Here is a 12,155-nt window from a genome sequence, read left to right as displayed (position 1 = left end):
TGATTTTGGCCTGAAGTTGACATGAGAATCGGTCAGGAAAACAATCTTTTAAACATATTCAGTGGAGGAAGGGGCTCGTGAAAAGCCCCACAGTTGTACCCATAACTTTTATCATCCAAGGCGGTCTTGTTACTCCGCTGCAACTTCATCTAGAAAAAAAAAAAAAAAAAATGTCCACTTTTATGACATTCAGAAGGGCTGATCCAGGCAAACAGTTGCTGCATTGCTGGGGTGATACATGCAGGCTGTATTTCCTCTGAATCTGTCAAAGCAAAACATTTCTCAAGTGATCTGTGTGATTCCCTGCCACTGAGCGTAGTTACACATCTTTAAACAATGTGAGTGAAAGAGTTTAACTATACAGCATTACACAAACATAAAAAGTAATAAAAAATCATGTAATTTTTTTTTTTTTTTTTGCTACATGTATTTGTGTGGATGGTGGAAGGCTTGTGTGATAAGTTCTAAAGTTTGGCAATTAATGACATTATTTGCTCACAATTTATAGAGCTTCCCCATTTATCATCACACCAACGAATGTGAACAAAATCCATGCAGGGCGGTTCGAGTAAGTTAGATTCTGCAACATGACCAAGTCAACAAAAGTTTATGAATTGCATAACGGCGTGAATACGGAGCAGTCATTTGTCGGTTGCACTAATCAGTTACAATCTACCACACAGACACTTCTGAACCGCCGCTGAGTCTGTTTTGTGTTGGTCGTACAGTGTCGGCTGGAGAGGCACATTACTTTGACAGACAAAACGCAACACTGTTGTCGAGTATTGTAATTGTGTTACAAGATTGAAATTGGTACTTCAAAGTTGGAAATTATCTAGCTGATTGCAATATGTGTCATGCAAATGCTATCATGATAATGATATACTTGTGATCCATCGTGCTGCCTTATATTCAACAGAGGGCCTTATCTTGTGTAAACAGGGCTCATTTTCTCCTGATAAGTGGTTTTCACAGTGTGAGGCAAGTCTCATTAAGGGGCACTTATCTATCACATATTTCAAAAGAGAGTGTCTGACCAGCATGAGAAACGCTCCGTTCTGTCACTGCCAACAGCCGCTAACAATGCAATCTTACATTCTGACAAACATTAGCAAAGCCAAACAAAACATCTGGAGGTCTTGACAGATGTAATATACTTCAAGCAGCGAGAAGTGACTCTAATAATCTCAAACTTTCAAAAAAAAAAATCTCTGCTTCAGACCAAACTGGGCGAAAGTAAGCACGTGCTAACAAGTGGCTTCCATGTTCTAGCTGCATCTCTCGTCTCTGGATGTAGGAGGGAGTATTGACAGCTGATCCTCACAGACCTGAGCTTCTTCTGCAGTAAGTGGGTGGTCAGCGTTTGTGGAGCTGCTTCTACAAGTTCCCTCTTTGTGAAAGCCTGGATGTGAGTGACTTATTGTTCAACAACATGCAAATAAGTCTGGTGTTTTGCCTGTAACCCTTATAAAGGGAATATACCATTCAAATCTCTTTACCTATCTTTATCGTCTGCCAAATTCATTTCCCATTCACTTTGAACAAGGCATGTTTTTTCTAATGAAAGAGGTTCAACTTGCAGAAATGAAAAAGATATTAATGAAAACACAAAAAATACTAGTTGAAAGTCTTATTTCACGAAGTATATTATACAGTTGCGACCGACAAAGCTCTCTAAATGCTACACAGTCCATCTCCACAAGGTTCTCATCTCTCTCTGACCTGAGATGATGATTCATAATAATCCATTTGCTCCACTTTTACCCACACACCTGAATTCAGCTTGAAAAAAAAAGCACACCATTAATAATGTTAGCAATTTTCTGTGTGCATTTGAGAGTGAGTCTACGGGTGACTTTATATGCAGCGCCGTAGTAAAATGCACAGGCTCTTCATCTTTCATGACTTTAAGTGTATCAGGCTGAGATCCATTTGGTAACGTCCCAATAGTTGACTCATCACAAAGGCCGCACTACTTTCCCTCCCTCTCCTTTTCGCACACGCACACTTGCATGCACGGACACACACACACACACACACACACAAATTATCATGAATCAGCTGATGGTTAAAAGCAAAAATTATATTTATGACTGTATACACATCATTCCAAAACTCATTATTCTAAGACCTGTCTTGGCAGGATTAATATAGAGCCGTTGCGGTGTGTGTTTGTGCGGGTGTGTGTGTGTGCGTGCGTCCTGCAGTGGTGTGGAGTTTGCGGACTGATGGAGGCCTGATTGATTTGATAAAAATGAAAGTCATTGATTCTGTCATGAATTTACAGCACCTCATTTACATAATTCAGAAAGCTGAGTTGCATCTTAGTACAGACATTAATGGAAACGGTGCACCCTGCAGTGTCTCTCTCTCTCTCTCTCTCACACACACACACACACACACACACACACACACACACACACACACACACACACACACACACACACACACACACACACACACACACACACACACACACACACACACCCTTATATCATCTGTTGAAAGGCACTCCATAAAATAAATGCTTACCAAGGTGGTCAGCTGCTAACACACACAAATCACTCAATGCTCATTTCAAGCATGTTTGATTTCAGCACATATATGTTTATGCGACCAGAGCCACACAAATCACCAACGCCTCTAAAACTCAGGCTCAGGCTGAGTGCATGCCATCAGCAGCGAATTAAAAGACATTTATATCAGCTGAATCTGAATAATAACCAGGTTGCATTTGAATGAGTATAGCTGTGCTGAAATATGCAAACGGGAGGATGTAAAGTTAAGTTGAGTGCAATGGATTAATCAAATCCAAAATAAGATCTTCAGAGTTCGTTCAGTTCCCTAGAGGGGGAGCTTGACAGAGGATACTGAGAAAATCCCAGATACCAGGACGATTTCAAGTATAAGGGATATTCAATTAACCTAATCACAATGGAGGAAAGTCCACTCACTCAGATCCAGGATTAAAATACAGAGGGCAACGTGCTAGCAGCTGAGCGATCAGTGCTGCAGCAGTGAAAACCGACTACTGCAGTGAATTAACTTCAGACTCATGATGGTGTTTTTGAAAACATGTACGATGTATTCAGCAGAAATCTTGGGTTTTCTTTGGAAAATTTCAAGTTGTGAGTTCAAATAGGTGCCGGGTCTTTCCGTCAGGTGTCTTCCTGCATGTGCATGAGTTTCCTCTGGATATTCTGTTATCCATTTTTTCTTTTTGTCCAAAAATTATGTACTTGAAGTGAGTTGAGGACTCTGAAAATGCTTTGTGTGAAAATGAGTTTGTGTGACTGTCATTCTATTAGCACGGCGGGTGTTATTTATTCGTTATTCAATCTAGACATGTCTGAAACATATAGAAAGTGTAGATAAATACAAAAGAAACACACACACGCTGAGATATCAGTCAGTCCACATCCAGCTGTTGCGTTGAGTCCTGCTCATGCATGACTGTCAGGCTGGCTTCGTCGGGGTTCTTCATCATTCCCACCGAAGCCTGGATCTTTTTTCCATATGGTCAACATAAATCCCGGTGTGGCCGCTTCACCCTGTGCATGCTGGTGTGGTTTCGGTCCTCAGAGACGTTTGTTGTTCTGTAAGATGAGGGCCAAGGGAAGGCATTTGGCAGTCGCCGCCTTCCTGTTCGGTAGCGATAGTGCAACAGTGCTGGAAAGCACCCGGCGTGGCTCTGCCAGGAGGGACTCCCTGTCACTGGCGTGTGAGCGCTCTTGCTTAGCAAGTGGATCCTGAATTTGCGACCGGCTCTCTGTAGCAACATGCAGAGGAGCTTGAATAATAACCATCACCCAGTGATTTATAAATTGCTCATTAGCTCAAGATTTTCAATGAATTAAAAACAATCTAGCAACATTTTTAAAGTTTTATGCATCTATATAAACTGTTTGCAGTTGAGTTGAAATCCTCATAATTGAAATTCATAGAACTCGAAACGTCACCTTGATAAGAGATGGGATGAAAAGAATAAAGCAAATAAACTGAAGCGGCATCAACCTGATCATTGGAAAATCTAAGTAAACAAGTTTCTCCTCAAACTATTAATCCCTGATATTAAGAATCTACTAAATAAATAATCAAAATAATAACAGAATGCAGAAATTTTCTTTTTCAGGAAGGAAAATTAGTTTCACTGCTGCTTGGATTCACACATTGACAATAATTACTAACTTTGGCTGACAGCATAGTTGTTCACAGGCGGCTCTGTAGCTGAGCTTCCATCTATAATTCAAAGGCACGTTGTTTATTGGTTGGTGTTTCTCTTCAAAGTAGCATCGTGTTAATGACGTTATGTTTGAGTTCTTCTTCAATCCTGAACAAGCAAACCTCTGAAGCCCCTCAAAATCCACATTTCATGAATTGATTTGAATCAAAAATGCATGTTTATTATCAACCTGATCTAATGAACACCGTTCGACCAGGTCTGTTTGTATTTAAAATTCAAGCACTGTGGAAAATCTCGCCTTTGATCATCACATCACTGCCTTATAGAAATGCTGACAACAAAGCACGCATGCCATTGGTGCTCTGAATGCATTGCTGCCCCCCTTTTCCTTCTGTTGTTACCATACGAGAGCATATTGCAACACATCCTGCTGTACTATTCCTCCTTCATGTACAGGATGCTGTGTTCGACATGAACACCAAGCAAGTAATGAATTACCCCACACCCAGTATTGAAATAGAGAATGAGCGCACTATCACGCATGCACTAATCAGTGACATGAACAGTTTGTTTCCGTGCAAGAGTACGTTCATAACTGTGTTGGTCCATGAGCCTCAGACTGTGAGAGGAAAACTCTCGGTCCACGCTAAGTGCAGACAACCTCTCTTGACCCCTGAAACTATAACTTGCTGGAGATGCTTCGTCCGACTAACAGCTGCAGAGGAGTTGATCCCAGCTGACTAGAGGTGAAGGAAAGTAACTCCCTGAACAGGTCGCCAGTTCATCGGTTAAACCAAAATGCATGTTTTCAGATAGTGGAGAACAAATTGTTGTAAAAAGTTGGTTTCAAAGTTAATTAATTGCAAAAAATAACGTTCAATAACATTATCACCTGTATGCCTTAGAAGTGTATCAGGAATTACTGTTTATACAGAGCATGTTTATATAACTTTTAAAGAAATCTTCCTGAAGAAATTGAAGCATCAGTTTCTCGGAATAACACAAATCAAAGCAGACTCACCAGCCTGGCGAGGAGGACATCACGGACTGACGAAGCCACTTGGAAAAGGAGCAAAATGTCTTTCAAGACATACGACCAAATCCAGCTGACCTGATTCAGCTCTTCTGACATGAATAAAAGCAGATGGAAACCAATTGTCTGCTGAACCATTCAGTGGAGAAAAACATATATGATTTCATGCATAATCTTGGGAGAACAGTTGGAAAAAAAACCAATGTAAAGATGCACACAGAAATACTCGACCTCAAACCTTATAAATCTCTTACATTTTCAAATATAGATCTGTATGATCTATAGTTCAAGTGTGAATACAACTCATTCGCCATAAATCAATCACAAACTTTTTTAAATCAAGGGTTACATTTAAAAGCAAGGCTTTCATTATCACATCACATAGTTTTAAAATAAATGTAGCTGAAAGCCATTCCAGCAATTATTTCAACCCAATAAGACCATTCAATCATGTGAAAAATCCAGTAATTACATTTTACAGGCCATTCATGTTATGATTTACATATGTCAAACCTTCAACAGGAGGGCTCTCGGGCTCCGGTCAAATGTTTCTGACTGTGCAGAGATACGTCAGCGTTTGTACTAGTTTGATTTGCACTTTCCTATTCATCAGGTATTGTGGTGACCTGCATGCTTGGCATGAAACAAAGGCGAGGGGGATGGCAACGAAATGAAATATAATGACAGGCGTGTAAATGAGGCACTGCAAGGCAAGGTGTTGGTATTTATTTGTGAATTAAGACGGCCTCCAAAGACAGCAACGGTTCTCACAGGCATTACCAAACATTTGATAGTTTGGATTTTCATTTGCAAGCCAATTACGAGTAGACAAATAAAACTTGTGTAAATATTAATATGAAAGCCCTCATAATCTATCAGCAGCCAGTTTTAGGACAAATGAATCTACTAAATGCTTCACACTAACAACAGTCAATACCTGATTAAAATTTAACAGAAACTTTTGACAAAAGAAGCAATAAAAGCAGCTTATACTCCACCAGGAGAGAGACGGACGGTTGTAAGTGACGAGACTATTAGAAGAGGTACTGCAGGACAAGGTTTGGTTTCTCACAATTTCCTGGTGACCCGTCGTAGGTTCACCTTGCCTTCTGTCCAGCGTCCCCGGCTGGGAAAAGATCCAGCTCCACACCACAGCGGTCATGATGAAGCTGGTGTAGGAGAGAGACGGATTAAAGAATACGATGCGATTTGTGAGCTTCAGCATTCCTGTCGTGGGTCTCATCACAGCTCTGATTATATTTGGGATAACGTGTGAACACAGGGCGCAGAAAAATCAGCTTTTTCATTATCCTCATATAAATGATGAATAGTAACATCCTCGCCGTTTGTGTGGATAACAGTTTTGTTTTGATTCTTTTAAACAGGTTTTTTGAAAGTTGTAGTAAATACCAACATGATGTTGCAGAATTTACCCATCACCTCAATGGGAGAGGAAATAGTTACAAAAGGAATGTGACATATATATTTTGAACGTCAGGCATAAATTGATTTTAAACTTGTATGTTAAACAACACCAAAGATGTGATGACTGCATGAGGAAGAGGAATTTAAAAATGAACCAAAATGGTGCCAGGTAGAAGCAAAAAAACCAGCTTCACTTAAAGAAAAGGAAGGTGAAAACCAAACAATATGCTGACCAAGTATGAAAACCTACAATAAATTAAACCGGCATGACAAAACATTCCAATTACTATGAAGAACTGTTCAAATCCAGGGGTTCAGGATAAGGTTGAGGCTGAAGTCAAGCTTTTCAGTTCCATCGCAGTAGCTCTCTTTGATTTTGTCGGATCACTCTTTTTAAAGTTAATTTATGCTGCAAACATGACCTGCTCCAGACTCGGTTATGTTTGAACATAAAAGATTAACTGGTAAAAATCCATCACACTTCTCATGAACTCACACAGAACTTTGTTCTGCACATTATAAGAGTGGTTTGCTAATACAATAATAATATTAAGTCTATTTAAAGAGCAGAAACCCCTCTGATTTTCATGCAGTTTAGTTTGTATCAGACAAACTCATCAGGGAATGACTTCTTGGTCCGGTTTTTCATCCATGTGTCAGTGCGACATCCTAACTTCTGCTCTCCGCCCTATCGCTGCACCATTTAGGTCTGTTTTTTTGTAAGATATCCTCTCTGACTGTTTGCTTTTGATTATGTGCTGCTAACCAACTGAGAGCTTTTCCAAACTAAATAGACGATATCTTAATTTAATTGCTCAATCGTTGGTTTATTGCTGACGGAGCTTATCTTTTCCCACTCTTATTTTATCGCTGCAGCTCGGTACGACTCAGGGACTCAGTCTGCAGCAGTCCTTTCAAGAGCGAAAAAAATGTTTTCACTCTTAAGTATTTCCCGTCATTACAAGTGAAAATGCCAGTCGTATTGACCTCATCAGACTCGCTTCTCATCTCTCCTCTGCGCTTTTTGGCAGAAGCAGCTTGACATTAAACAGGGTTTTCTTTTTTTCTTATCTTCATGAGAGTTGTTCAGACTGTAAACAAAAGCTTAAGTATTCTAGAAGAAACTTTAGATAATTGTTGTGTGCACAATTAATCATCAGCTTGATTATTATTATTATCATTAGCATTATTTCTAAGAGTAGTAGTAGAAGTACTTCTTACCTCTGTCTCTTATATTTAGAGTAAAATGATAAAACTCTCTAACAGTACATAGGAAACATCAGGACACCAATTCTCTCTAATTGCAATGTTATGTTGAGCCAGCGAGAGTTAAGTACAAAAGTTTGGCTATGTGGAACTTGTTTTGTATTACAAACCTCAGGGCTGTTGGATTATGCACAAGACTTTTTTCTTTTTTTTTCCACTTTTATCAATACGGCCAAATAGCTTGGTGAGCAACTGCCGTATGGCAGCGTTTTGCAGGCACCAGGCAGAAACAAAGACAAGCCTACAAAACAAAGCACTCGTTGCTTCCATCCATCTATTCATACTATCCAACTTCAGATGGCAGGGCGTTGGAGCTGATCCCAGCGAACAGTGGGTGCAGGCAGGGTGCGTCCTGGACAGGTCACCAGTTCATCACAGGACAAAGAGACACAGTCACAAATACTCACACTGACGCCCATGATTAATTTAGGGTCACTAATTGAAGTACAATACATGCTTTTGGGCTGTGGGATTGAACGGCAGTACCTGGCAAACACCGGCACATGTACACGGTGAGCGTGCAAACTTGAGACAAAAAGGGTCAGCGAAGCTGAGAACACACCTTCCTGCAAAGCGGTGCGAAAGCAAACCCGTGTCTGGAGTGTCGGTGCAGTCTGTGCACTGGTGCATACCAAACAAGCGGTCCAGTCCACTTTCAAAAGTAGATCTCTGCACTTTAGATGTCTCTGATGTGGTTCGACCGATGAGAGAAAGGACCAAAGGAATGTGAGAAGACCGGCATGACTGACTTAATGAACTGCAAGGCTGCACTTTATTATCATTAATGTGCATTATTGTGGAAAGCCTTGTTTCAATTTATTATTTTTTACTCACGCGTTTCACACATTAGGCTATCTGTGAGTTCCGAGCTGGAAAGAATCTCTCCACAGTAACTTAACATGCACTGTGCTGTATTCAGTCCAGCATGCTGAATTGTTGTGGAAGCCATGTTTCAGAGTAAACATCACAACAGCTGTTCAAGCATGTGTTCGCTTTTCGTCTTTGGATTCAGTGTTTAAAATTGTCATTGTGAGCATGAAGCAAGCCGTACCAGACTGCAGACTTTTATCTTTTCTTTTTTTCTTTTTTTTTAACTTCTGTCTGGAGCAGCACCACAAGTGAGAACACTGCCTCAGTGTGTTCAGAGTTTCAAAGGGCAAAGACAGCAAGGGAATAAGAGAAGTAAAAAAAAATGTTAAAGCATGTCATCACTGAGCTTTTGTGCTTAAAATACAAAGTATAATATTGTATTGTGCTCATTTATCAAGAGTTTTGTTCTCTGATATAATATGCTGCATGTTTACAGCTTACCCGTTCTTCTTGTACTCGGATGGATTTCCTACAGATCTTCTCACAATCCACAATTTTAAGACAATTACTGACTCGGGTTGCAACAGTGGTGGATTCAGGTGTGGGATTGTGGTTGACAAATTTATCTTTGTGTTAGCCCAGTGAAAGAACAGTGTACCTGTCCAGGGTGTATCTGCAGGGATATGCTCCAGCTTCCCACAACTATAGCCCACCTATCTCTTCTGTAAAAATAATTCACCTACAAGATATATTTAAGGACCAGACTGTGGTGTAGTGGTTAGCCTTCTCTTCTCATCGTGAGTAATGTCCCCATTTGAAGAGGACACAGTGCCTTTTAGTGCAGTTTGCTTGCTTCCTGTACATGTTCTTAGTTCTCAAGCAGTCTGAAAGTAAATCATGCAGGCTAATTAAAATCAAACTTTTTTTATCCTCATTATTAAAAATATATTTGTTTGATCTCTTGATACTCAGGTTTTAAGTTTCAAGTACAACATTATTGAAATTCCCTTGATTTCATTTAATTCTGAACTGGGAAAATGCTGAATTTATGAAATTTATAGTAATGGAATATCTGCATCATAGTTACAGTCAGTAGTTTTTTCAATGTGTTCATTTACAGTCATTTACACGATCGCTCTGTATTGTCATGCCATGACGTGGAATCTACAGCGCTTTCAAGGTGTTTTCAGTCCTGTGAGCTGATTTTTATCAAAACATCACCGTCTTGGAATTTTCCAAAAGGAAACATAAAAATGATACTGCTTTCTGCAGCTCTGTCTTGTATGAACGTGGTCTGAAACTGCCCGACTGTCCGATCGGCTGTCTCTCCTGTTTTCCCTGTGACGTGCCGTCGACCTGTCCAGGGTGAGCTCTGCCTTTGCCAACGATCAGCTGGGCTCAGCGCTAGTGCCCCCATACCTCGAAGACAGATGAATCGCGGAAGATGGTCAATTTGATGCTCATCAGTCAAGCAGACACATGAGATTGAATAGATCACAGGGAAAATACATGGGCCGCTTTTAACTGTGAGCATTATTCACCATATGTGGTTGTATTCTCAACAGCTGTTCAACAGGTATGAAAAAGGTAATCTGATTTCCTGATGGCGTTCCCATTTATCATCATATTCTTAAAAAAAAAAAAAGTATTTCAGTTGCTTCTGTTACACATGCCGTGGATTGGATTTTCCATGTATAAGAATTATGTGCCCGCCTAAAAACTGCTGAGAGTTAAACCTCTGGAAGGATACCTTGCACAACTGTGATTCAGGAATCACATGTTTCAATCAACAAATTATTTCATTCAATGCAAAGCAAATGTGAGAACACACACAATACGATTCCACTTTGCCCTGATGGAACAAATGTTTTATTTGGCCAGTACAGGATTCAAACATGAAACAAACCAGCCCCGGTATTGACAAGCTCGCCAATTATCAACTGTGTTGCAGTGTATTTTATTTTTGAAGAAAAAATACACTGATTAAAAGAAAGGAACAATTAAATATCAGTCTATAAATGATGAAAAATAATTATGTGTAAATACCAGGGTATTTTGAAGAAGTAACATTTAAAACAGGCTGTGAAATGAGTCTACTTTGATTCCTCTGGCTGTGTGTGTGTGTGTGTGTATGTGTGTGTGTGTGTGTCTGTGTGTGTCTTTGTGCCTGAGTGTGAGGGGCTGAGAGAAGACAAAAAGAAACCCACAAAAAGGAAAAGAATACTGTGAATGTGAGCATATTTGCGCGCCACTTTATTGCAATTTCATAAAAGCAGAATGCCTCTACTTCGATCATCCCTCATTCAGGAGGCATATCACCATGGCATCACTATCTGAGACAAAAAAGACTACACACAGAGTATCTTTGAAACAGACAGAGTGAGCAACAGTGGGGAAAGAGAGGGACAGCGGGAGGAAAAAATGATCAATGATCATAGATAGAAAAAAAAAAAAGTGGGGGAGCTGGAGTGATCCAGAGAAGCAGGTAGGCAGACTCCAACAGACACAGACAGGATCTATACAGTCGACTGTAACAGTCAAGGCGTAAGCGATCAAAGAAGAGAGAGGGAGTTTGAGAAAAATAAAGGAATGAGGCGCTGTTGTCTCCCAAGATGAAGCCATTTTATCCAGACACGGTGTTCCTGTTTCTTTTAACTATCATGGGAAAGAGCTGACAGAGTAATGGATCACCCCATGAAAGAAATATATTGCACGTGCATTTACACATGCACACAAAAGTAGAGAGAGAGAGAGAGAGAGCCACAGAACAATTTCTTGAAATGAAAACTTACACATTCAGTCAGCGTCCCCGAGGCTCACGTCTCGAAACATCACTGCGACCCAAAGTGTGTGCATCAGTTTCTTCTCACAGGAGCACTTGTGACTAATCACTTTTACACTTATGAGGTAAATAACTGCTAATGATTCCAGGTTGGGTTTCATGTTTTAACATCTGTTGATTTGAATGGATTAGATAGAGGATTAAACGCACTCAAACATGCACACACGAGGCCTCACAGGTGCATCGCGGCATGCAAACTACTGTTAAATGTAGGCAAAAGCTCAGCGCGTCGCTGTCTGTCTACCTTAAGGGATGTCATGCTCTCCGCGCTCTGAGCTGAACTGATGGAGCTTCGGAGCACCTTAAACATGTGTGTCAGTCCCCCGAGGTGCCCCCTGAGGTATACTACTTAGTGCGTACTTCTTTCCTCCTGCACTGTGATAGCTGCCACCGCAGACTTCATCAAGCTTTGTCTAGAAAGGGGGGATAATGCCGGGCCTGACAGGGTGGCTCAATGGTTAAGTGGCTCACAGCAAGGTTTGAATGTCAGCCTTGGTTTCTTTAATGACTTTGCATGTTCTTGTCGTGTTAGTGTTAGTTTCCCTCCCACCAGACCCGAGCCAGGTTGACTGAAGATGATGAATTGCCCTCAGGTT

Source organism: Salarias fasciatus, chromosome 6 (genome assembly GCF_902148845.1).
Source record: "Salarias fasciatus chromosome 6, fSalaFa1.1, whole genome shotgun sequence".
In the NCBI taxonomy this organism is placed as follows: Eukaryota; Metazoa; Chordata; class Actinopteri; order Blenniiformes; family Blenniidae; genus Salarias; species Salarias fasciatus.
The sequence above is the reverse complement of the archived record's forward strand: the minus strand, read 5'-3'. Positions refer to the sequence as shown.